The sequence below is a fragment of the Lepus europaeus genome, chromosome 21 (genome assembly GCF_033115175.1).
Source record: "Lepus europaeus isolate LE1 chromosome 21, mLepTim1.pri, whole genome shotgun sequence".
NCBI lineage: Eukaryota > Metazoa > Chordata > Mammalia > Lagomorpha > Leporidae > Lepus > Lepus europaeus.
The window spans coordinates 27,698,648-27,723,271 of NC_084847.1; the positions used below are offsets into that span (position 1 = coordinate 27,698,648).

The 24,624-nt window shown below is 42.4% G+C and overlaps 2 pseudogenes; one reads left to right on the forward strand and one right to left on the reverse strand.

Moving 5' to 3' along the window:
* The window catches only part of LOC133750496 (cyclic AMP-responsive element-binding protein 1-like), a 3,270-nt pseudogene extending 1,374 nt beyond the window's left edge, over positions 1-1,896 (forward strand).
* Positions 1,897-1,954: 58 nt separating this feature from the next.
* On the reverse strand, positions 1,955-16,119 carry LOC133750497 (proline-rich nuclear receptor coactivator 1-like; annotated as a pseudogene).
* Positions 16,120-24,624: the final 8,505 nt, after the last annotated feature.

Consider the following 24,624-nt stretch of genomic DNA (forward strand, 5'->3'; position numbering starts at 1 on the left):
TGCTTACAAACTCTTGAATTACAAAATGCGGTGTGTCAAAAAGACACAAAAGTATACATAATCACACTTCATAACATCAGGGGAGAAAAAAATTAGAAACAATAAGAGGAATACAGAGATCATTCACAGAGGTGACTAAAATAATCCTTTTAACAACTTGTATGGTGCTGTAAAACAGACATAAAATTAATCATGACAAAAGCAACTACTTGAGCTAGAGTTGGATCCTTAGGTAAAATCTAGTTAATGGACCAAGACGAATAAAACATAATCAAAAATAAACACAGAGATTTGATTACCAATAGGAGCTTTCTAAACCTACCTGTCAAGAAGAAATATTTTTCTACAGTAAAGAAAATGAAATAAGATGATACATGATATGCACCAAACTATGATTTACATTGAAGCAAAGAATTGATAATCCTTGAGGCATCAAATTTAAAAACTATTAAGATATTATCAAATAATTGCACTTCATTTTAATCTGATAAAGTGTCATTTTGCTCTTAAAACTGTACATATGAAATAAGGAATGTTCCTCTTACAGAAATAAAAAATAATCTTATGCTACTGAATAATTTAATTGCATTAGAATATATTTTTCAAGAAAAATATCCCATCACAATATTAGTAAACATTAATGGCTCTTACATTGTGTGCTTTTCAGAATATTGATTACTCTTTTATCAGAACTGAGCATCACCACAGGACTAACCATAGCATAAGCATTAAATACTAACTTCCAGATACTCAGACTTTGCTGTATGTCCACCACACATGGACTGAGATAGACAGGATGATGAGGTTAAGGTGGTAGGTGACCACAAAGGCATTCACCAGCAGGATGGTCTGGGTGGCCTTTTATTCTGGGAAGGTTGCTGGGCAGAGGCGGCTCATGCTGCCCAGGTGGTGGGACCTCCTCTTAAGTCTGGACAAAAGAATCACCATGTGCATACTTGAAAACAGCATGACTCTACAAGTAAGACATCCTTGGATGTGGATATTGTCATATTGGAATATAACCTCCTAATCATTTAATATATAATATTAAAGTACAGCTTAATCTCCCTCTATAAGAACAAGCATGTTATATCCAGGGACAAAGAATTGGTTTTCAGGCTTGAGCTATGAGTACAAGATAGCATACATTGCTATTACACAAATTTGTGGTACATCTACATAATGCAAATCATCCTACCCTCTTGGCACTGTTCATCAAGTTAACAGCAATTCTAACCTTCTGCCCATACTGTCTACCACACAAAAAGTTAAAAAGCCTTCACTCTCCTTCTGGGAGCCAATTAAGACCTAAAACACCTCCAGTAGCACCTTTCTCATGAATTCGAACTTAAGAATCATATGCAAGTATGTACCCATTTAACAATTTTTTTTCTTTTAATAACTAAATATTGCCCACTTACTCAGAAAAGTTTTCTCCTTTGAGACAAACTTTTGGTTTGCATAAGTGAAACCTTATAGAAAGCGTATTTTAGAATTTCTGAGCTGGAAACATATTGAGAATGAAGTTTGAACTGCCATGCTGATCTTTAAGCAAGCCTCTAAAATCTCCACCCACTGTTTCAGCACCAGCTATACTTTTTTTAGTGTAAGTACCACCATTCAAGATTAATGTAATAAAACAAAGTAGGCATCATTGTCTTCTACTGAAAACTGCATGATATATTAATTCAAATAATATTTCATGAAAAAGTTTACATATAAAATATATCCTCAGTCATAAACTAACCAGTTTTTCTTTATCCACTACCATTTCCACTTGTGAGATGGGCAATTCCTCCTCAGAGATATAGAAATATTAAATTGTTGCTCTAAATTTTGTAGAGGAAGGATCATCAGTATAAGATCAAGGACATAGCCAGTAAAATGGGAAGTTAAAAATGCAGTCACACAAAATCATCTCATGGTCACACACAGAACAGTCACACACAAAAAGTCAAGACTAGTTTAAAGGGGGAAAGCCAAATTATTATTACTTTAAAATTTAATTATAACAGATTTTGTTGGCATTAAAATTAGAGGCATCTTAAATTTGAATAATGCATATGTACCAAAAACAAGAAACTAAATTTGGTAGAAATAGGGAGAGGAATTTTTCCAGTAATTATAGATTGGAAGGTAGCAATCAATTTAAATAAAGACAGACTCCATTGTTTACAATGATTGTGCTACAGATTTAATCTTCAGTAGTGCATTAGTAAACTATTCACGTTTAGATCTTCACCTTGAGATTTGACAGCTGTTTCTTGGTAAACTCTCAGTACCTTGAGCAAATAAACTGGTCTTCCATGTGCTTTAGTACCCTTAAAATTTTTCCATTATCTATAGAAAATATATATTATAACATATAATATTATAAATATATGTATATATACACACAAATCACCTGCCATGTGGGCAGGGCAAAATACATACTTTCATAACAAAACTATAATGCACCTCTCAAATATGAACAATATACACATAATACATGGTATACAGTATTGACAAAATACAAAATATAATGCAAGCTGTTTATATATAGCTTTTAAAACTCATCGTTTGTACTCTTACAAAGCAACAAGGCAGCTTTCCAGATCTGTACCAACTTCCAAGAGTCCAGGGAGTTGGGAAAAAACTATGTTTTACATATGTATTGAAATCTGAAATCTTAAGTTTGCATTTCAGCAGTGTTTTCAAGTACATGGCTATCAGCTCCCCATTTTGGTTGGAATTTTCAACAGGGCTTCCCATCCAGTGACTAGGAGGCTCTGGAAGAACAGTATGAGACGGTGGATTACTAAATTTCATGCCAGCATAATTCTCCTTTTGGCTCACTTCAGTTAGAAATGCTGATTTCTTCAAATGCATGTTTTTAATATTCTCTGTATTTTTAAAAGGTCTTTTTTTTTCCTGCTTCTGAATTCTATCAGATGAAACAGAGTCCTGCCATAAGTTACTTTCATTTATTTTTTTGTAGGAGTCATCTTAGTCACTGGCAACTTAGGTTTGCTTTTCTATCTGTTTATTTTTGGTTGTTCACTCACATGTATACCATTGACAAGCTGGCTGTGGGAAAGGGTAACTTTCTCTGATTTTCCTATCTTTGATTTTAAAACCTCTTATCTGGGCGGGAGTTGGCCAGGTGCTGCGGGTCACAGTGGCCCAGGGACCAAGTTTGCTCCCTTAGTTGGCTTGCTGTCCCAGGAGCCAGGCATGAGACAGCGGCCTGGCCTGGGGCCTCCTGCGCCCTGCTCTGTCCTGCCACCCAGATGGGCCGCCCTCCAGCCTCTGTCAGTGCTGCGATACTGGTGGAAGTGGCTGGACAGCTGACCCACCAGGCTGACCCATACCTTGTTCACCACTTCTTCTGCGCCGCCTGAAGGGTGCCTCCCGCATCATGGGGCTGCAGTTAGGCAGAGCTACTGGAGCGCAAGGTTGGGGGATCACATAGGAGCTGTCTCCCCCTAGGAAGTGAGGGAGGAAGAGGGTCGGGGTCAGCACCCAGGAGTCTGGGATCCACGGTAAAGGCGGCGGAGCTGTGGTCACCATCAGGAGGGTCCTGAAGTAACCGCTAGCAGAAAAGCCAAGCAGCGCAACCAGGCCACCCAGGATGAAGGGGTCCTGCTGCTGGACAGAGACAAAGGTCAGAGTGCTAGGAAGAAAGTGGCTCAGCAAGAAGTGGAGGAAAAGGGGGAGGAAGTGAAGCCATTGTGATTCCAGGGCAGTGGTGGTGGCTTCTGCTGAGAGAGCCAGAAAGAAGTGCAGACCACAGACCACGGGGACAGTGGCAGAGCAGCAACAGTGATTCATGTCTGACCACAAAGGAATACGATTCTTCTGTTTGGATAATTACACAAAAACATGGCCCGTAAACAACACTCTGTGAAATGAACAGCAGATCATTGAAGAAATCAGAAGTCAAGTCTAAAACTATCTTGAAACAAACAAACAATATTGGAGACACAAAATCTCAAATCTTGGGAACACAGCAAAAGCAATAATAACAATGTATAGTAAGAAGCAACTAGATATTTAAAGCAAAATTTTCAAATAAACAACCTAACAAAGCATCTCAAATACCATGAAAAGTAAGAACAAAACAAAAATTAGTAAAAGAATAGAAATATCCATGATAGAAAAATAACAAATGAAACAGAGTCTAAAAAATACAAATGTCCAGTGAAATGAAGAATTGTTTTCTTGAAAATATCAAGAAACACAACAAACTTGTGGCTGGAATGACCAAGATAAGAAAAGAAGAATGCAGGCATGGGGTGTCTGGGACTGTGGGTCTGGTGGAGATGAACCCTGCAGCATAGGGGTGGGGTCTGGGCCTGCTCGGTGCCAGGCTGCGCCCCTGCCTTCCTCACCCACTCTGACACCTTCTCTGTGCCTCATCCAACCCATGAATGGGGCCTGCCGGTGGGAGAGAGAGGACAAGACCCAGGCGAGGGCTCCCTAGCAGGACAGGGAGGAAGCGGCTGCGTGAGGGTCCCTTCACTTCTTCATTTGATCATTCGTCCGTCCTTTGCTGGAGCTCCCTGGGGTCAGCCACCAAGGCCATCACAGCCCCTGCATTCACGGGTCAGACGCCAAGCACTGAGGGGGAGGCTGGGAAGGGAGAGGGGGTGGGGAGACATGACTCCCAGCAGACTGAGGTGGGTACGGAGGAGCTAGGCTGGGAGGACCGTTCCTGGGGTCTGGTGACCAGGTGAGGGGGTGGCTGCCAAGAGCTGCGAGTCAGGGTGGGGGCGGCTTTCGAGAGCTGCTAGTTGGGTGGCAGTGGCATCCGACACCTGCTTTAGGGAGCTCTTTCTGGACGCTGGAAGTCGAGGAAGAGGTGGGAAGTCACGTCAGTCATGGCATGGTGGCTTGTGGCTTGTGCTGCGGCCAGGTTGGTGGCCAGGGTCCAGGGCTGACTCTGTGTAGCTGAGGCTGGGGTGTGTTGAGGGGGGAGCAGCAGCCTCTGCTATGGGCCTCACTCTTCCCAGGCCCTCCCTGGAGGGGGCACCCATCACCTGGCCACATGTGGTGCAGATATTCAGCTGCCCAGAGGCCCTTGGTCTCAAACCAGGAGAGCAGACAGCTGGCTGGAGCGTGGCCTCACCCTGCGCCCTGCTGGAAGAAATCAGAGATGAGTGCAGCCCCCACCCTGGCTCCTCTTGGTCAGGGCCCAGGGACAGCAAGGGCAGCGGGCAGGGGAATGACTGCGGCCCTGAGGCCTTGGGACTGCTCCCATGGGGCCTGGACGGGGTGAGGGTTTACAGGTCTGGATGGACCCTGAGGAAGCTGTGAAATCAGTGGCCTTGGCAGAGACGGAGGCGGGGCAACGAGGGCTGAGGACGTGCCTGGCTGGGCCCAGCCAACCCCTCCTGAAAGGCCCAGGAACTCAGCCACAGCAGGGGAGCAGAGACCTGGCCATCGGGGGACTGAGGAATGTTCTTGGCTTCCTCTGGGCCTGTTGCACTGTGTCTTGTTTTCTGGGAAACAAATGTAGGGTTCGAAGCCCTTTCCCGTGTGCACGGAGGCTGGCACATGTCAGCAGGCTCTCAAGGCCACAGAGGCCCCTGCGGTGCCCCCAGCCCCTGGTGTCTCCACGGGCACCCTTGACCGTGACCTAGGCCTGGCACTGCCCTGTCCTGTGGCTCCTCCTGCTGCTGGCTCGGGCCCAGTGGGAGGTGGAGGTGGTGGCTGCCACTCCCACATCCTGGGCTGATGGAGCCCCCGGTCCTGCCCCCTGAGTGGCCTCTCAGGAATTCTTCATGCCCATGGCCCAAGGGTCCTACCCAGGATCCTCTGGGCCTCCTGGTCCGCCACTGTCTCTGCCTTACTTTCCCTGGACTTCTGACCCCTACCCGGCCTTGGGTCTCCCAGCTGGGCTTGAAGCCCCTCGTGACCCCTTAACCCTAGCCCCCACCCTGCACCAGCTTGGCTCCAAGCTGGAAGCCCTTCACTCCATGGCCATGCCTGCCTCTGCCCCATGGCCATGCCTTCCTCTCCTCGGACATGGTCTCTCCTGCCCTGTGGTCTTTACCCTCCCCAGCAACGCCTGCCCAGGACACTTGGAGCTTCTTTCTAGCCGGGGGCCGCCTCTGTGCCTGCCTGGGGGACAGAGGGTACAAGTACTGGCGGCACCTCCAGGAACCCCTGGGCCCTCAATGGGGTGGCCGAGCACAGGAGAGCCTGGGGCGAGGGAGAAACAGCACAGGGAAGCCCGAGACCACTGCCCACTCATGGCTGACCAGTGGCCAGCTGCTCCTATGGCCACCACGGTGGGAGGGCCTGGTCCAGGGTGGCCCTGGAAACCCAAAGCAGGTGAGGCTCCCCTGGCCCTCTCCTGGTGACCTGCTCTGCCCTGGAGACCCCAGCTGGGAGTGGGCTGCTGGTGCCCAGTCTTCCTGGGGGTCTCCTGGCCTCCCTGAGTGTTAACAGCACAGCCCCATGAATGCCTATGGCTCCAGGGGCTCCTGGCTGCCTGGCATCCCTGAAAGGCAGCGACTCTGAGGCCAAGGGGGCAGGTCAGTGGGCCGAGGGCCGAGGGTGACTGCAGCGTGTGATGCCACAGAGTGGCCACGCATGGTTTCTGTCCGGGCCCACAGAACGCCCAGCGCCAGGGTGACCTGTGTACCCTGGGGACCACCCCACGGCCCGATGCTGGCACAGAGGAGGAAGAGACACAAGGAGCGCTCTGTCTTTCTGTTCGGTTTTCCCATAGACCCCCAGACTGTGCTAAAATAATCCCCTTCTCTGAAAAAAAAGAAGAATGCAAAAAAATAGTATCAGAGATACAAAGGAATCTTGCAAAACTGATACCACAGAAAAACAAAGGATTATTAGCAACTATAACATAAATAACTATAGAACATGGAAAACCAAAGATAAATAAATACATTTATTGACACATATATCAAAATTGTACCATGAACAAATGGAATACTGGAGTGCACCAATGACTAGTAATAAAATTGAATCAGTAAATGAAATTTCCCAATGAATAAAAACCTAGGACTAGATGGTTTTGCTGCTGAATTCCACTAATATTTTAGTGAATCATCTTCTCAAACTTTTCCAAGAAGCAAGAATCACCCTAAATCCATCTGAAGAGGTAATGTTACCTTAATACCAAAACCAAATAGGGAAACAACAACCGAAAAGGAAACTATAAACAAATGTGCAGAAATTTAAACAAGATATTAGCCAATAGAGTATAATAGAATATTAAATTCTCATCCACCATGATCATGGAAAATTTTTGCAAGGAATGCAAGGATTATTCAACATATAAAATTCAGTAAGTGTAATGCATCACAATAAAAGAATGAAAGATTAAAATCTCTTACAATCATTTCAAAGGATGCAGAAAAATCATCTGATAGTATTCTACCCCATTCATTATCAAAATCTCAAAGAAATTAAGTATGAGAGGATCATAGATCAATATAATAAATGCTAAACAAGTACTGACATACCACAATAGATATCATGCTAAATTGGAAAACATTACAGATATTTTTTTAACTATCTAGCACAAAAGAAAAATATATACTCTCATTGCTCTTATAAATGTAGTGGAAATCTTACCCAGAGAAATTAGGAAAAAATAAAAAAGTTAAAAGACTGTATAAGTAGCAAAGAAATAACTCAAAATTTCCCTGTTTGCAGATGATATGTTGCTGTCTACAGAAAGACCTACAAACTCTACCAAGAGAATGTAAGACTTGATAAAGAAATACAATAGTTACATGACACAAATTCAAGATACAAAAAGTAGTAGCATTTTATATGCCAATAACAAACTTGTTGATAAAGAAATCATAGAAGTAGTATCATCCATAATAGCTGCTACAAAACAAAATGTTTAGTAATCAATTTAACTAAAGTTATCAATAACCGCTACAGGGAAAATTTCAAAATGTTGATGAAAACTCAAAGAAAAAAGAGATATGTCTCCCATGTTCAAGAATTGGAGAGTTTATCTTATTAAAAGGTTAACACCACCTAGAGTTGACATACACATTAAATCCCATCTCTATCAAAATAACAATAGAATTCTTTACATAATTAGAAGAAGCATTTCCTAAAATTCATATGTAAACACACAGGACCCTTAATAGACAAAGCAATCTTGAGGAAAAAGAAAACCTCTGGCTGCATCCCTAATTTTCTAATGAGTAACTTCAAAAAACACACACAAACACTTGCATATGGTTCTGCTGAATTATGTTTTTTATTACATGTACTCATTATTTAGTAGAGTATTAAGACTTTGATTAGAATGTAAATTTAGCCTGCGCTGTGGCTCAACAGGCTAATCCTCCGCCTAGCGGCACCGGCACACTGAGTTCTAGTCGGGGTGCCGGATTCTGTCCCGGTTGCCCCCCTTCCAGGCCAGCTCTCTGCTATGGCCCAGGAGTGCAGTGGAGGATGGCCCAAGTGCTTGGGCCCTGCACCCCATGGGAGACCAGGATAAGTCCCTGGCTCCCGCCTTCGGATCAGCGCGGTGCACCGGTCGCAGCACGCCGGCCGTGGCGGCCATTGGAGGGTGAACCAACTGCAAAAGGAAGACCTTTCTCTCTGTCTCTCTCTCTCTCACTGTCCACTCTGCCTGTCAAAAAATAAAAAAATAAAAAAAAGAATGTAAATTCAAAATGTTAACTCAAAAATGCACATAACGATCATAATGAAAACAGCATATTTCTGGCATAAAAAGCAAACACATATAACAATGGAAGGGGATAGAGATCTGAGAAATAAATACCCAAATCTATAGCCAAGTAATAAATAGCAGGACTCCCATTAGCAAACACATACTTAGCATTTATTTGGCACCTACTACAGTCCTATTGTCTGCATATTCTAGGGCAGAAAACGGATACCCATAGAGAGGAGGAAACACTCTCAGAATTGTTCGCCACTCAGCCTGATGACAAAGCTGTCAATCAGGCTCTCTGCCTAGGCCAGCAATGGGGAAAGCAGATAACTAACTGGAAGAAACTCTTGTCCCAGAATTGCTACCTGTGACTTCAGGCACTCTCCCCTGCTCTATCTGAGCATCTGGTTTCTGTTTTTTTCAAAAAAGATATATTTAGTTTATTAAGGCAGAGTAACAGAGAGGGTTGGGGGGACAGACAGAGAGATCGTCCATTGGCTGCTTTACTCCCCAGTTGCCTGCAGCAGCTGAGGCTTGGGCAGGCTGAAGCCAGGAGCCTAGAATTCCACTGGATCTTCCATTGGATGGCAGGTGCTCAAACACTTGGGCCATCATCCACTGCTTTCTGAGGTGTATTAGCAGGGAGCTGGACCAGAAGTGAAGACACCAGGACCAGAACCAGAAGCCTGTGCTGTCTACACAAGGGGAGCATAGCCTGCTTACCCCTGAGGTCATGGTGAGACTCTGAAGACACTTTAACAGCACAGAGTTCAGTATAAGCAAACACTGCTATCTACTCCACCTGCTAGATGCATGCAAAGCCTAACATGACTGGAGCTGTTCCCTCCAAAGGTCTTGTAAGTACTTAGAGCCCTGGAGAAGGAGGACATTGCCAGGGGAGAGGGATGGGGAAGCCACTTTCACTTGGTGGGAGGTGCCATGGATAGACCAGCAGGGTGAGGAGGGGCCCTGGGGCTTCCTGGGAGGCCTCTGACTTCCAGCAGAGAGCAGTGTGAGGGGGTGGTAGCCCTTCTTACCAAACATTGGAGAGAGAAATTTTGTCCAGTTCCAGAGATGCCTGAAAGGGGTCTGAGACCAACTGGTTCATGACCAAACAGGCATCACTAGAATCATCCACACATTCATCCACCCACATATGTATTCATCACCCATCCAACTAACACCTGTGCATCCATTCATCCATCCACCCACCCTATCATCCACCCATCCAGCCTTCTTTTCACCCATCCCTCCATCTATCCACCCATTCACACACACATCCATCTATCCTTTCATCCATATGCTCAACACAGACACTTGTTTATCCATCTAGCAGATTCATTTCCTAGGCCTGTATGTCCCAGCAGTAGGTTGTGAAATCTAGTTAGTGGGTTGATCAGTATTTTTTAACAGTATATACTTATGCTTAAGGCACAGTGACAGAGAAAGGCAGAGAGAGAGAAATCTTCCATTCTCTGTCTACCCCTCCAAATGCTCCCAACAGCCTGGGCCAGGCTGAAAACAAGAGCCTGGAACTCCAGCTGGGTCTCCCATAGGCATCCAGGGCTCTCCTATGGGTGCAGGAGCCCAAACACTTAGGGTCTTCTTCGATTGCTTCCCAGGCACTTCAGCAGTAAGCGGGAGAGGAAGTGGAACTGGCCCTCACATAGGAGGTGCCAGAGATGCAAACAGTGGCTTAAACCCACACTGTGCCACAAACGCCAGCCCCAGCAATTTTATTTAAAAATCAAATATACCAGAAGAGAAAACACCAGAACCCAGCAGACACAGCAGATGTGTATTTCTCTAACTTTTGCTTCTGTTTTAGGAATAGGCAGTGTGAACACTACTGTGACCCAAACATGCTTCTTCCTAGAGGCCATGGACAGGACCACGGCCAAGGCTGCTGGGTCTAAAGGCCAGTGGGAGAACAAGCATTGTGGAGCAAGGAGGGCGACAGTGGAGGACGGTCACAGTGTGAGACCTCCCTGGACACATGTGAGAATTCTGGGTTCAGGGCTGCACTGTCCCCAGAACGGCCCAGCCCACGTCTGTGTGTCACTGAAAGGCCACTTCCCATTGTTCCCAGGGCCCACAAACACCCTCTCAGCGGTGGATGGGACAGCAGTCAGACATTGGAGACCTCCTTTCCAGCTTCCAGACCTGAGCCCACGAGATGACTTGAAACACAACTGCAGGGTCTGTTAAGAAGGTCCCCACTCAGTCTGTGGTGAGCACTGACCCCCACCCACCCATCCAAAGTGAGCTTGACCCTGAGGTCCACTGGATAACAGAGTTGGTGGTGGCAGGACAAGGAGAGCAGCCCCTCCTTCCCTGGCATGGGTGCCTCCACATCAGAGCCCTTAACCTATCCTGGCCTCCTCTCCCTTCCTTGGCAGCAAATAAAAACAACTGAGAAAATAAAAATGAAGGAAGAATGCTGCTCTGGCCTCTGCGCACCCATGCCACCATTGTTCCCAGCCCTCAGCACAAGGCCTCAGGCAGCCTTGGGTCCTGTGCTGACATGGCAGCCCTCATGCTTGGTCCGTGATGGGGATCAGGGCACGGTGACTCATGCAAGAAAGAGGTGGGCTGCAGTGCCCCCTCCTGCTGCCAGCACTCCACCACAGCCTGCTCAGCTCACTTCTCGCCCTCACTGCTCAACTCACCTCTCATAGCCCATCCGCAGGATGGGGCAAGGCGGGGACCGGACACTGGACTTGTACCTGCAGGAACTGTCTGGTGTCTGCAGGTGCCAAGAGGAAATGCAAGAGAGCAAGTTGCTGAGCAGGCCTCCTGGCTTTGCTGGCTAGAAGCCCTGAACACTGGGCAGACTATGTGTTCCCCGACAGCACCCCTCCCTGGCAGTCTGCATGCTACCATGCACCCCTCGCCAGCAGGTTGGCCCAGGGAGGAGGCCAGGGCCATGGAATCCCAAGGCCATCTTGGAGGAGTCTCCCATTCCATCTTATTCCCTGAGGCATAAGTTAGAGATGAGGGTTGGCTCCTTGGGCAGAGGACTTATAAGCTCTGGTGGACTGCTATAGGGCCTGGTGCATAAAGCTACAGCCTACCATCTAGCATCCATATGGGCGACAGTTCAATTCCCAGCTGCTACATTTTGGATTCAGCTTTCCGCTGTATTCTGGGAAAGCAAGAGTGATGGCCCAAATCCCCTGCACTCCTGTGGAAGACCTGAAAAAAATCTCCTGGCTCCGAGCTTCAGATTGACCCAGCTTGGCCATTGAGGCCATTTGGGGAGTGAACCAATGGATGGAAGACCTTTCTCTCTGTCTCTCTCTCTCTCTCTCTCACTGTCTACAACTCCACCTGTCAAAATAAAAAATAAAAATAAATAAAATTAAAAAAATATAAATATCATTGTTACAGAAAAACAAAGATCATCTGTTCTGACACAAGTTGTAAAAAAAAAAAAAACACTAGCCAATGAATAAAAACCACTTTTAAATTACTTAAAAACAGCATGCAATCATTTTCATTCAATGGATGTTTTTCAAAACTTCATTCCTTTTAAGATTTAAGAGAAAAAATTTCCCCTCAATTTCAAGTTCGTTCATACAGGTAATGAGAACTCACACCGCATAAACATCTGCCATGTACAGAGGGACACATAGATGAGAAATAGATTTTTAAAAATTCAGGTTATAACCTTTCCTAATTTGACAAGTCAAGTGTACTCCATGGAACCCTGCTGTGCATTGTAGGAATAAAGATCACAAAACTTCCCTCACTGTATGCAGACACAGGTCCCTACCCCCACTAGTCAGATGCCACCTCAAGTAGTAACTCCCTAAATGACAACAAAGCCCTAAAGATTTACAAGTAAAAAAAAGTTAAAGATAAAAAAAAGTTAAGGTAAAAGATTTACGAGTAAGTGTTCCTATTAAGACATGTCTTTGATGCTACAAGCACATTATTAAGTCCATCTAATCCAAATTGCTACAGAGGTCTTTTAAAGCAATCACAATAATCTGAAAATATTCAACAACAAGAGTTATTCTTTTTCTCCAAGAAGAGGTTAAAGCATTAGTCATCTCTACTTTTCAAGCTACTTGAAATGGAATAATAAACATTTAAAAAATCATAATAAAAAGGAAAACTCCCTCCAATAAGGATCTGCAAGAGGTAGAAATTTAAAGCAGCATACACTGTTTAAGCTCCATCAACCAGGGAACAAAATGGTGTTAATCCGAAATTACATTAATGTCTGCTGCTTACAATATTGAAGACACAGACCATGGGTAGTAATTTATCCCTAAATTTCATTCAAAATTTCCATATATTAATATCATTATGATAGTTTTCACTAGTATATAATTGTTTTAACAAAAAAGTATGTGTTTTCATAATCCAGATAATCTAAAAACATTATTGGAAAAATCACACTGACAAACTCTATATTCATTTAGCTTATAATTATACATTTTAAATGGGCAGATTTTATTCTTAGTTCCTCAGGTTCATAATATTACCTTTAAAAAAGCTTCTGTGCCTCACTTATAATATTGAGATCTCATACATTTCAAAGTGTTCCATTATGAGTATGTGTTCATCAAGTGTTCAGTTTAGTGTGTCTAAAAGTCTTAATTTCTCAGTTACCTGAATGCATCTTACTGAACTCAAATGCTATTAAATTTAGCATCTCATGTTACTTAGAGGTTAAGGAGTGAGAATGACTGCAAATGGACACAAGTCTTCTTTATAGGGAATGAAAAAGTTCAAATAAGACTGTAATGAGAACTGTACAACCACAGATTTACAAAAAGGTCATTGAATTATACACTTAAAATCGATGAATTTTGATATACAAATTACATCTCAAAAAGTTTCTCCTTAAAAACATAATTCAATTATCTAACAGGGAGAATTCTTGGCATAAAACAATATTCTGATTAGTATATATAAATAAAGTTTGGAATTCTCTAGAACAAAAAATAACAATCATTATCTGGCAATTATATATATTATAGAATATTTTACTTGTTGTTTAAATGTTTTATATACTTTCTGCACTGAATGTGTGACATTCCTAAAACAAAAACGGTATTTTAATTAAAATAATTAGTGATTCATTAAATAATCCTGCAGTATGTGATGTGGGAAAAGTCAGGTGGACAGTTCATGAGTTGGAGGCCACACCTCCCCCAGACCCATGCAGTACTATCAACACACCTGTCAACCAAATGACCCCACCCCAGGACGTACCTTCTCTTACCTAGGATCTGGGGGTAGTACTATGTAACCACTCCTCTTTCTGAAGCTCATAAAAAACCTTATAAATGGAGGGGGCTCTCTCTCCCTCTCTCTCTGCCCCTCATGGACCCATGGGAAAGCAGGGTATGGAAGTCCCTCTTTATGATTCCTGGCCCACTCTCCCTAAATAAAGCCCTCATATCCTTGTGTATTCATCTCACTCCACAGATAAACCTTATCACACTGCGCACAGTGTCTGTTGTACTTAAAATTCTTCTCTAAGTAAAAGGCAAGATGCTGGAAGAGGAAATTTAGCCCTATCCTAGTCCACAAAACTTGGAAGGCCTTTTAAAATAAGACAGACAAAATGCAAGTCTAAAGGCACTCTGCTAAGTTTTCCATATGAAATATGTTGTGTCCTTTTCCAATTACGATTGATGATAACCCAGGCTGTTGACGTAAGCCAGGATTGGCCCTCACATTTTCACTTTCACCTGAATATTATTTAGAAACAGGTTTGAGCCAAGTTTGAGAAATCAAGGTAAGTACTATTTTAATACCTTAACTTTTATTTCCTTTAGCACACAGCCACAAACAATATCAGACTCCCATGAGAACCAGGAGCAAGAACTGAGAGAGGCTGCCTGTCATGGATAGAGTCTGTCCCATTCCCTTTGGGGCTATTCTGACTTCAACCCCTGCTTTATCTTCTGATACTTCAATTTCATACCTAGGAGAGTGCAGTTCTGGGGTGCTTCTTCCATACAAAAACACTTAACAAGAATCCAACACCACTGTGTTGTCAACACTGTTGTGTTTTGTTGCTTATTATTTATGCTGAAGTATTCTTTTGTGGAAATATTATTTTCTTTTTGTAATAGTGATAAAATGCATCCTAATTAGAAAAAAAAGCCCCGTGTGATTTCACTGGTTTCAACTTGCTTTCAGTCTTGTTTCATACACAGAAATGCTAAATTTTTATGATTGTATGTATGTGCTTAAAAGTCACCTTTCTTACTATTACAAACTATGGAACATGTAGTTAAAATGGTCTGCTATACAAATCATCTGTGTCCTTACTGACACTTTATCTGAACATTATATTCACTCTTGAGCAGAATGTAAAAATTTCCCATTCTGCTTGTGTACTGTTTTCCTCACCTACTTTTGTCATTTTTTCTTTGTATATTTTGCAGCCAATAATATGAGATACATAAAGTTTACATCTTTAGGTACATTTTTACATCAAGGATTTAGCTTCTCCAAAACTGATTTTATTTTTCTGAATTGAGCTGAGAAAAAATGGAGTCCTATGGTGATGTAATCATGCCACAGGGAAGGCATGGGCTTCTGTTTGGCAGAAGATTGAGGGTATACAAATTCTGTGAACTCGAAATCCACTATACATTTGCGATCACCTACCAAAATCTCAATCTCAAGGAAAGCCAGGATATTTCATGTCCAGCATTGTTTTATGGGTACCTCTTAGAATTCCAATCAAATCCTACAGGTTTTACTAGGAATCAACCCTACTGGGAGATACTGCACTCCACTTGGTTTTCTTGCAATGCCAAATACTTCTCTTATTTTAAACATTAATTTTTTCAGTTGAAAGTCAGATTTACATAGAGAGAGAAGGAGAGGCAGAGAGAGAGAGGTCTTCTATCCATGGGTTCACTTCCCAATTGGCTGCAACAGCCAGAGCTGTGCCAAATAAAGCCAGGAGCCAAGCACAAACTCTGGGTCTCCCACGCAGGTGCAGGGACCCAAGGACTTGGACCATCTTCTACTGCTTTCCCAGGCCATAGCAGAGAGCTGGATAGGAAAGTGGAGCAGCTCGGTCTTGAACTGGCACCCATATGTGATGCCAGCACTGCAGGCGGTGGTGGCTTAACCCACTACACCACAGCACCAGCCCGCAAATATTTCTCAATCTACTTACTGAGTTTATGTTTTCAAGGCAAAGGCAAAAATGGAAAAACAAGCTTCACGTCTTTCTCCAAAGTAAGGTACTTTACAATTTGTGTGGGTGAGTATGTGACACAGTGGCTAACTGTTACTATGAATGTCTATGTCCTATATCACAGTGCTGGTTCATATCCCAGCTACTCTGTTTCTGACCCAGCTTCACACTAACTGCAAGCCCTGGATGGTTGTAGTCCTGACACAAGACTCACATACTTGTAGTCTGCCATATCCGTGGGGAACTCCAGGCTCCTGGACTTGTCCTCTATCAGCCCAGTTATTGTAGGCATCTTGGCATTGAACCATCAGAAGGAGGAGCTCTCTCTTTCTCTCTCTTTTCTTAAAAGTACACACATGTGCTCTGCAGATCACATAAGTAAAAATAAGCACTAAAATGTTTTCATAATCATAAAAAGATCTCAGAAATGTATGGATATCAAAATTTTCTGAACCAAATTAAAGCTATTTCTTAATTACATCTTTCACATACTACTGAAATACATTCAAGCAACAGGCACAACCTTAGATTCTCAGGATCTTATATTCAATTGCTCTTAATATTTTGATTTACATGTCGCATATTTTAATAAAAATTATGGCTGGAATCAGTCATTCCACATCCCTATGCCCATTTTAATGGAAAGAAGATGTCAAGCATCTTTTGACCAATTTTGATATTTTTCAAGATTGATTGATTTATTTGAAAGGCAGAGAAACAGAGAGAAAGAGGCAGAGAGAATAAGAGAGAGAGAGAGAGAAAGAGAGAGAGAGTTTTCTATCTGCTGTTTCACTCCCAGATGGCCACCAGGAGCCAGGAGCTTCTTCCAGGTATCCCACATGGGTTCAGGGGCCAAAGTACTCTGGCCATCTTCTACTGCTTTCCTGAGCCGCAGCAGAGAACTGGGTTGGGTGTGGAGCAGCCAGGACTTGGACTGGTGTCCATATGATATGCCAGCACTGCAGGCAGCAGCTTTACCTGCTAAGCCACAGTGCTGGCCCCCAATTTTGATATTTTGATTTACATAAACCTGAAGACAGTTTGCACTACAAGAACCAGACTGGGTGACTAGGGCACAATACGCAGTATCACTCTTGCATTCTCTGTGGGAAATGCAGGTGTCCCTTCTGTGTCCTGCAGCTCTAGGACTATGGCTTTTGGTGCTAGAATTCCTGGAGAAACTCACACGCACTGGTGGGATCTGAAGGTCCCAGTGTGAATTCCTCCAATTCAGGCCAGCACCTGCCAGTCCACAATCTCCAACATAACTCATAATCTTTTGTGAGACCTACATAAAAACTCCTGGGTATTCTGTAGCACTCTGACTGGGACTTTTGGTTTCTTAAGTTATGACAATACCTGTTATCCCCCACAATGCCTAGGGAAGGACCTAACAGCATGACACTCATCCGGGCCTGGATCTTCTAGGGCACAAAACCTAGTATAACTTGAAACCACAATGTGGGAGCTACATAAGTAGCCCTCTGATTCCTGTAGTTCTGGTACTGTGTGGTGTTAGTTATAGTCCCAGACTGACATGAGTCCAACCTCAAGGAATCTGGTAAGAATCTTGCAACTCAGAGTTTGTGACTGTTCCGTAAGTCTCAGGGACAAGTGTACTTGTCTCCCATGGCCTGGGAAAGGTTCTATCTGCTAATTCATGCTGCTAATTCTGGCTTGTACCTGCTAGTACATACTCTGAGACTTGAGTAGGGTAACATTGAGTCTTAAAGTCTTACATTGAGCCATATTCCAGAGTCACCTGTGTTCATCTGGTGAAAACTGGAGAAGATACCACCTGCATTCAAGTGTTCTAGATCCATACTTGCTAGTGCTCATAATCCAGCATAACCTGTGCATGAAAGATGAGACCTGGGGAAGAATAGTACTGCATCCTGAAAGATTGGGACTGAAACTCTTGGTTCTAAAGGTCTCAGAACACAAGTGTCTTCCCTATGGAATTTGGGGAAGATCCTTTGTGCCTTCAATAGTTCAGGTTCATGGATGCCCATGCAGAAAACTCAGCACTACGTTGTGGGACCTAGTAAAATAAACAAACCTTGCTTCCCTTCAGGTCCAGAACTGTGATAATTTGTACTCTACCCTCCAGAGTTAGTTACCTGAAACTGTCATGTGAGACCAAGAAAAGACCCTAATACTTGCCTTCTAATGTTCCAGACACCTACCTCTCAGAGCACAATCACCAATAGAACTTTATTTACTCTGTGAGGATTTGGCAATTTCTCCTTCATATTCCCTAGTACTGGCACTAGGATTTTTGTGCTACAAACATGAGCATTAACAACGTCCATACAAAAGAAACTGCGGATGGTCATAGGGACATACACAGAATGAGGTAACAAGTACTGGTGCCAAAAGCCCCAGCAGCACTCAGGCCTGCCAAAAGAAAAAAGGACAACCTAGTCTCCACCCACAGTACCAGGAGTATGGATATTTCCATCCCATACCCCAAAGTGACTGACATCAACTCCCCATGATCTGCAGAAATTCACCATTGGAAACACACATACATTTCAAAGTTATATTACTACCTCCAAGAACTTCTGCAGGCTAGACAATTATGACATTCATAGACACTTCTGATATTCAAAACAACATAAGAAATCATTCAGAGGTTTCATTTCTGAGCTCACTAGAAACAAGGCCAAAGCAACAACCAAATTACACCTGCATTCAATCTGTACAAAATTATTTTCCAGGGGCGGAGCCAAGATGGTGAATAGTGAGGATGTGCGCCAATAGTCTGGAAAATATAGTTTCATAAAAGTGGAATTACTGTAGCCTCAGGAAAAGACTCAAGAAAAAAAAAACTGCAGTGGAAACGCTTCCGGATCTAGTGGATGTGACACAGAGGACCTACAGGGAGCCCACCGCGTAGAAGCCCAGCCGCAGAATCTCACCAGCGCAGGAACCAGAGGTAAGACAGAAGCCTCAGAAACCTGAGACATTGGTGGGGGAAAGGCAGAGGCCTCTCTCTCCACTTGAGCAAAACAAAGAGCAGGCACCATTTTACATATATAAAGCGGCAACCAGTACACAAACTCAGTAACTTTGGTACTTTGGTGAAACTTGAGAACACTTTGAGGGCTGCATAAACTCTTTGTGTGGTCCCAGGGGTAGATCAAACGAATACTCAGAGGCCAGATTTCAACTACCCTCAATTCTACTCAGCTGTGTGGAATTACTTCCCAACTGGTCAAAAAAAAAAAGAGAGAGAGAGAGAGAGAGAGAGAGAGAGAGATATCCAGAAAGGAGCAAGGGAGAGAACAATCTGGGTGAGTCACTTTTTGCACAGCCTTAAACATAAAGAATCAAGCAGAGCTCTCTGGCCACACCCATCACAGCCTCTAAGGATCCATCAAAACAGACAGCCAACTTAGAGGCATACTATAACGAGAAAAAATCACCACAGGTTAAAAAAAAAAACATAAATTATCCCCAACATGAAAAACAACAAACGTAAAAACCGAGGTAACAAGAGCAAGGAAGAAACTATGATGCCCCCAAATGAACAAGACACCCCAATGCAAGATTATGAAGATGAAGAGATAGAGGAAATGCAAGAAGCAGATCTCAAAAAATTGATAAGAACATTAAGAAGTTCTCAAAAACAAATTCTTGAACTACAGAAATCCTTAATGGACAAGATAGAAAATCTCTCTCATGAAAATGAAATATTAAGGAGGAATCAAAATGAAATGAAACAACTAGAAGAACATGAAACTGTGATAGTGACAAAAAACCACAATGAAATGAAGAACTCAATAGATCAAATGACAAACACATTAGACAGCCTTAAAAACAGAATGGGTGAAGCAGAAGAGAGAATATCGGACTTAGAAGACAGAGAACAGGAAAGGAAACAGTCAAATCAAAGAAAAGAGGAAGAAATCGGAAATCTAAAAAATACTGTCCGGAATCTACAGGATACTATTAAAAAACCCAACATTCGGGTCCTAGGAGTTCCTGAAGGCATGGAGAGGGAGAAAGGATTAGAAGGCCTTTTTAGTGAGATACTAGCAGAAAATTTCCCAGGTTTGGAGAAGGACAGACACATCCTAGTACAGGAAGCTCATAGAACCCCTAATAAACATGATCAAAAGAGATCCTCACCACGACACGTCGTAATCAAACTCACCACAGTGAAACACAAAGAAAAGATCCTAAAAGGTGCAAGAGAGAAGCGCCAGATTACTCTCAGAGGATCTCCAATTAAACTCACAGCTGACTTCTCATCAGAAACCCTACAAGCCAGGAGAGAATGGCGAGATTTAGCCCAGGTACTAAGAGAGAAAAACTGCCAGCCCAGAATACTATATCCTGCAAAGCTCTCATTTGTGAATGAAGGTGAAATAAAGACCTTTCACAGCAAACAGAAATTGAAAGAATTTGTCGCCACTCGTCCAGCCCTGCAAACGATGCTTAAAGATGTGTTACATACAGAAACACAGAAACATGGTCACCAATATGAAAGAAGGTAAAGGAAGGAAACCTCACAGCAAAAGATCACAGGAATCTCAAACCATATATTAGAAAATATCTTTGGCAAATGGTAGGGCAAAGTTACTCCTTCTCAATAGTCACATTGAATTTTAATGGCCTGGACTGTCCAGTTAAAAGACACAGATTGGCAGATTGGGTTAAGGAACAAAACCCATCTTTTTGCTGCTTACAAGATACTCATCTTTCCAACAATGATCCATACAGACTAAAAGTGAAAGGCTGGAAAAAAATATATACCATGCCAACAGAAATGAAAAAAGAGCGGGTGTAGCCATCTTAATATTGGACAACATAAACTTTACCACAAAAACTGTCAGGAGAGACAAAGAGGGGCACTAAATAATGATTAAGGGATCCATTCAACAGGAAGATATAACGATTATCAATGTATATGCACCTAATTACAGGGCACCAGCTTATTTAAAAGATTTGTTAAGGGACTTAAAGGGAAACTTAGACACCAATACAATAGTACTGGGGGACTTCAATACTCCACTCTCAGAGATAGACAGATCAACAGGACAGAAGATCAACAAGGAGACAGAAGATTTAAATGACACTATAGCCCAAATGGATCTCACAGATATCTACAGAACATTTCATCCCACATCTAAGGACTTTACATTCTTCTCAGCAATACATGGAACCTTCTCTAGGATTGACCACATACTAGGCCATAAAGCAAGTCTCAGCAAATTCAAAAGAATTAGAATCATACCATGCAGCTTCTCAGACCACAAAGGAATGAAATTGGAAATTAGCAACTCGGGAATCCCTAGAGCACGTGCAAACACATGGAGATTGAACAACATGCTCCTGAATGAACAATGGGTCATAGAAGAAATTAAAAGAGAAATCAAAAATTTTCTGGAAGTAAATGGGGATAAAAGCACAACATACCAAAACCTATGGGATACAAAAAAAGCAGTGTTAAGAGGAAAGTTTATAGCAATAGGTGCCTACATCAAGAAATTGGAAAGGCACCAAATAGATGAGCTTTCAATGCATCTCAAGGATCTAGAAAATCTGCAGCAAACCAAACCCAACCCAGTAGGAGAAGAGAAATAATTAAAATCAAAGAAGAAATCAACAGGATTGAATTCAAAAAAAAATTACAAAAAATCGGCCAAATGAGGAGCTGGTTTTTAGAAAAAATAAACAAAATTGACACCCCATTGGCCCAACTAACTAAAAAAAGAAGAGAAAAGACCCAAATCAATAGGATCAGAGATGAAAAGGGAAACGTAACAACAGACACCACAGAAATAAAAAGAATCATCAGAAAGTACTACAAGCACTTGTATGCCAGCAAACAGGGAAATCTATCAGAAATGGACAGATTCTTGGACACATACAACCTACCTAAATTGAACCAGCAAGACACAGAAAACCTAAACAGACCCATAACTGAGACAGAAATTGAAACAGTAATAAAGGCCCTCCCAACAAAGAAAAGCCCAGGACCAGATGGATTCACTGCTGAGTTCTACCAGACATTTAGAGAAGAACTAACTCCAATTCTTCTCAAACTATTCAAAACAATCGAAAAAGAGGGAATCCTCTCAAAGTCTATGAAGCCAGCATCACCTTAATTCCTAAGCCGGAAAAAGATGCAGCATTGAAAGAAAATTACAGACCAATATCCCTGATGAACATAGATGCAAAAATTCTCAATAAAATTCTGGCCAATAGAATGCAACAACACATCAGAAAGATCATCCTCCCAGACCAAGTGGGATTTATCCCTGGTATGCAGGGATGGTTCAACGTTCGCAAAACAATCAACGTAATACACTACATTAACAGACTGCAGAAGAAAAACCATATGATTCTCTCAATAGACGCAGAGAAAGCATTTGATAAAATACAACACCCTTTCATGATGAAAACTCTAAGCAAACTGGGTATGGAAGGAACATTCCTCAATACAATCAAAGCAATATATGAAAAACCCACGGCCAACATCCTATTGAATAGGGAAAAGTTGGAAGCATTTCCGCTGAGATCTGGTACCAGACAGGGATGCCCACTCTCACCACTGCTATTCAATATAGTGCTGGAAGTTTTAGACAGAGCTATTAGGCAAGAAAAAGAAATTCAAGGGATACAAATTGGGAAGGAAGAACTCAAACTATCCCTCTTTGCAGATGATATGATTCTTTATTTAGGGGGCCCAAAGAACTCTACTAAGAGACTACTGGAACTCATCGAAGAGTTTGGCAAAGTAGCAGGATATAAAATCAATGCACAAAAATCAAGAGCCTTTGTATACACAGGCAATGCCACGGCTGAGGAAGAACTTCTAAGATCAATCCCATTCACAATAGCTACAAAAACAATCAAATACCTTGGAATAAACTTAACCAAAGACGTTAAAGATCTCTACGATGAAAACTACAAAACCTTACAGAAAGAAATAGAAGAGGATACCAAAAAATGGAGAAATCTTCCATGCTCATGGATTGGAAGAATCAATATCATCAAAATGTCTATTCTCCCAAAAGCAATTTATACATTCAATGCAATACCAATCAAGATACCAAAGACATTCTTCTCAGATCTGGAAAAAATGATGCTGAAATTCATATGGAGACACAGAAGACCTCGAATAGCCAAAGCAATCTTGTACAACAAAAACAAAGCCAGAGGCATCACAATACCAGATTTCAGGACATACTACAGGGCAGTTGTTATCAAACCAGCAGGGTACTGGTACAGAAACAGATGGATAGACCAATGGAACAGAATAGAAACACCAGAAATCAATCCAAACATCTACAGCCAACTCATACTTGATCAAAGATCCAAAACTAACCCCTAGAATAAGGACAGTCTATTCAATAAATGGTGCTGGGAAAATTGGATTTCCACGTGCAGAAGCTTGAAGCAAGACCCGTAACTTTCATCTCACACAAAAATTCACTCAACATGGATTAAAGACTTAAATCTATGACCCGAAACCATCAAATTATTAGAGAGCATTGGAGAAACTCTGCAAGATATAGGTACAGGCAAAGACTTCTTGGAAAAGACTCCAGGAGCACAGGCAGTCAAAACCAAAATTAACATTTGGGATTGCATCAAATTGAGAAGTTTCTGTACTTCAAAAGAAACAGTCAGGAAAGTGAAGAGGCAACCAACAGAATGGGAAAAAATATTTGCAAACTATACTACAGATAAAGGGTTGATAACCAGAATCTACAAAGAAATCAAGAAAATCCACAACAACAGAACAAACAACCCACTTAAGAGATGGGCCAAGGACCTCAATAGACATTTTTCGAAAGAGGAAATCCAAATGGCCAACAGACACATGAAAAAATGTTCAAGATCACTAGCAATCAGAGAAATACAAATCAAAACCACAATGAGGTTTCACCTCACCCCGGTGAGTATGGCTCACATTCAGAAATCTACCAACAATAGATGCTGGAGAGGATGTGGGGAAAAAGGGACACTAACCCTCTGTTGGTGGGAATGCAAACTAGTTAAGCCACTATGGAAGTCAGTCTGGAGATTCCTCAGAAACCTGAACATAACCCTACCATACAACCCAGCCATCCCACTCCTTGGAATTTACCCAAAGGAAATTAGTTTGGCAAACAAAAATATTGCAGCTCAATTCACAATAGCTAAGACCTGGAACCAACCCAAATGCCCATCAACAGTAGACTGGATAAAGAAATTATGGGACATGTACTCCATAGAATACTATACAGCAGTAAGAAACAACGAAACCTGGTCATTTGCAACAAGATGGAGGAATCTGGAAAACATCATGCTGAGTGAATTAAGCCAGTCCCAAAGAGAAAAATATCATTTGTTTTCCCTGATCGGCGACAACTGAGCACCAAAGGGGAAACCTGTTGAAGTGAAATGGACACTATAAGAAACAATGACCTGATCAGCTCGTGTCCTGACTTTAGATGTACAATGTAATACTTTATCCTTTTTAGTATTTGTTGTTGTGGTGGTTGTTGTTGTTGTTCTAGTACTAGTGGTTGAACTCTGTAGTTAACACACAATTATTCTTAGGTGTTTAAATTTTAACTGAAAAGTGATCCCTGTTAAATTTAAGAGTGGAAAAAGAGAGGGAGGAGATGTACAATTTGGGACATGCTCAATTGGACTTGCCCCAATTGGTGGAGTTAGAAATGTGCCAGGGGATTCCAATACAATCCCATCGAGGTGGCATATACCAATGCCATCTCACTAGTCCAGGTGATCAATTTCAGTTCACATTCGATGGCTCGGATAGGTCTAAGAATCAAAG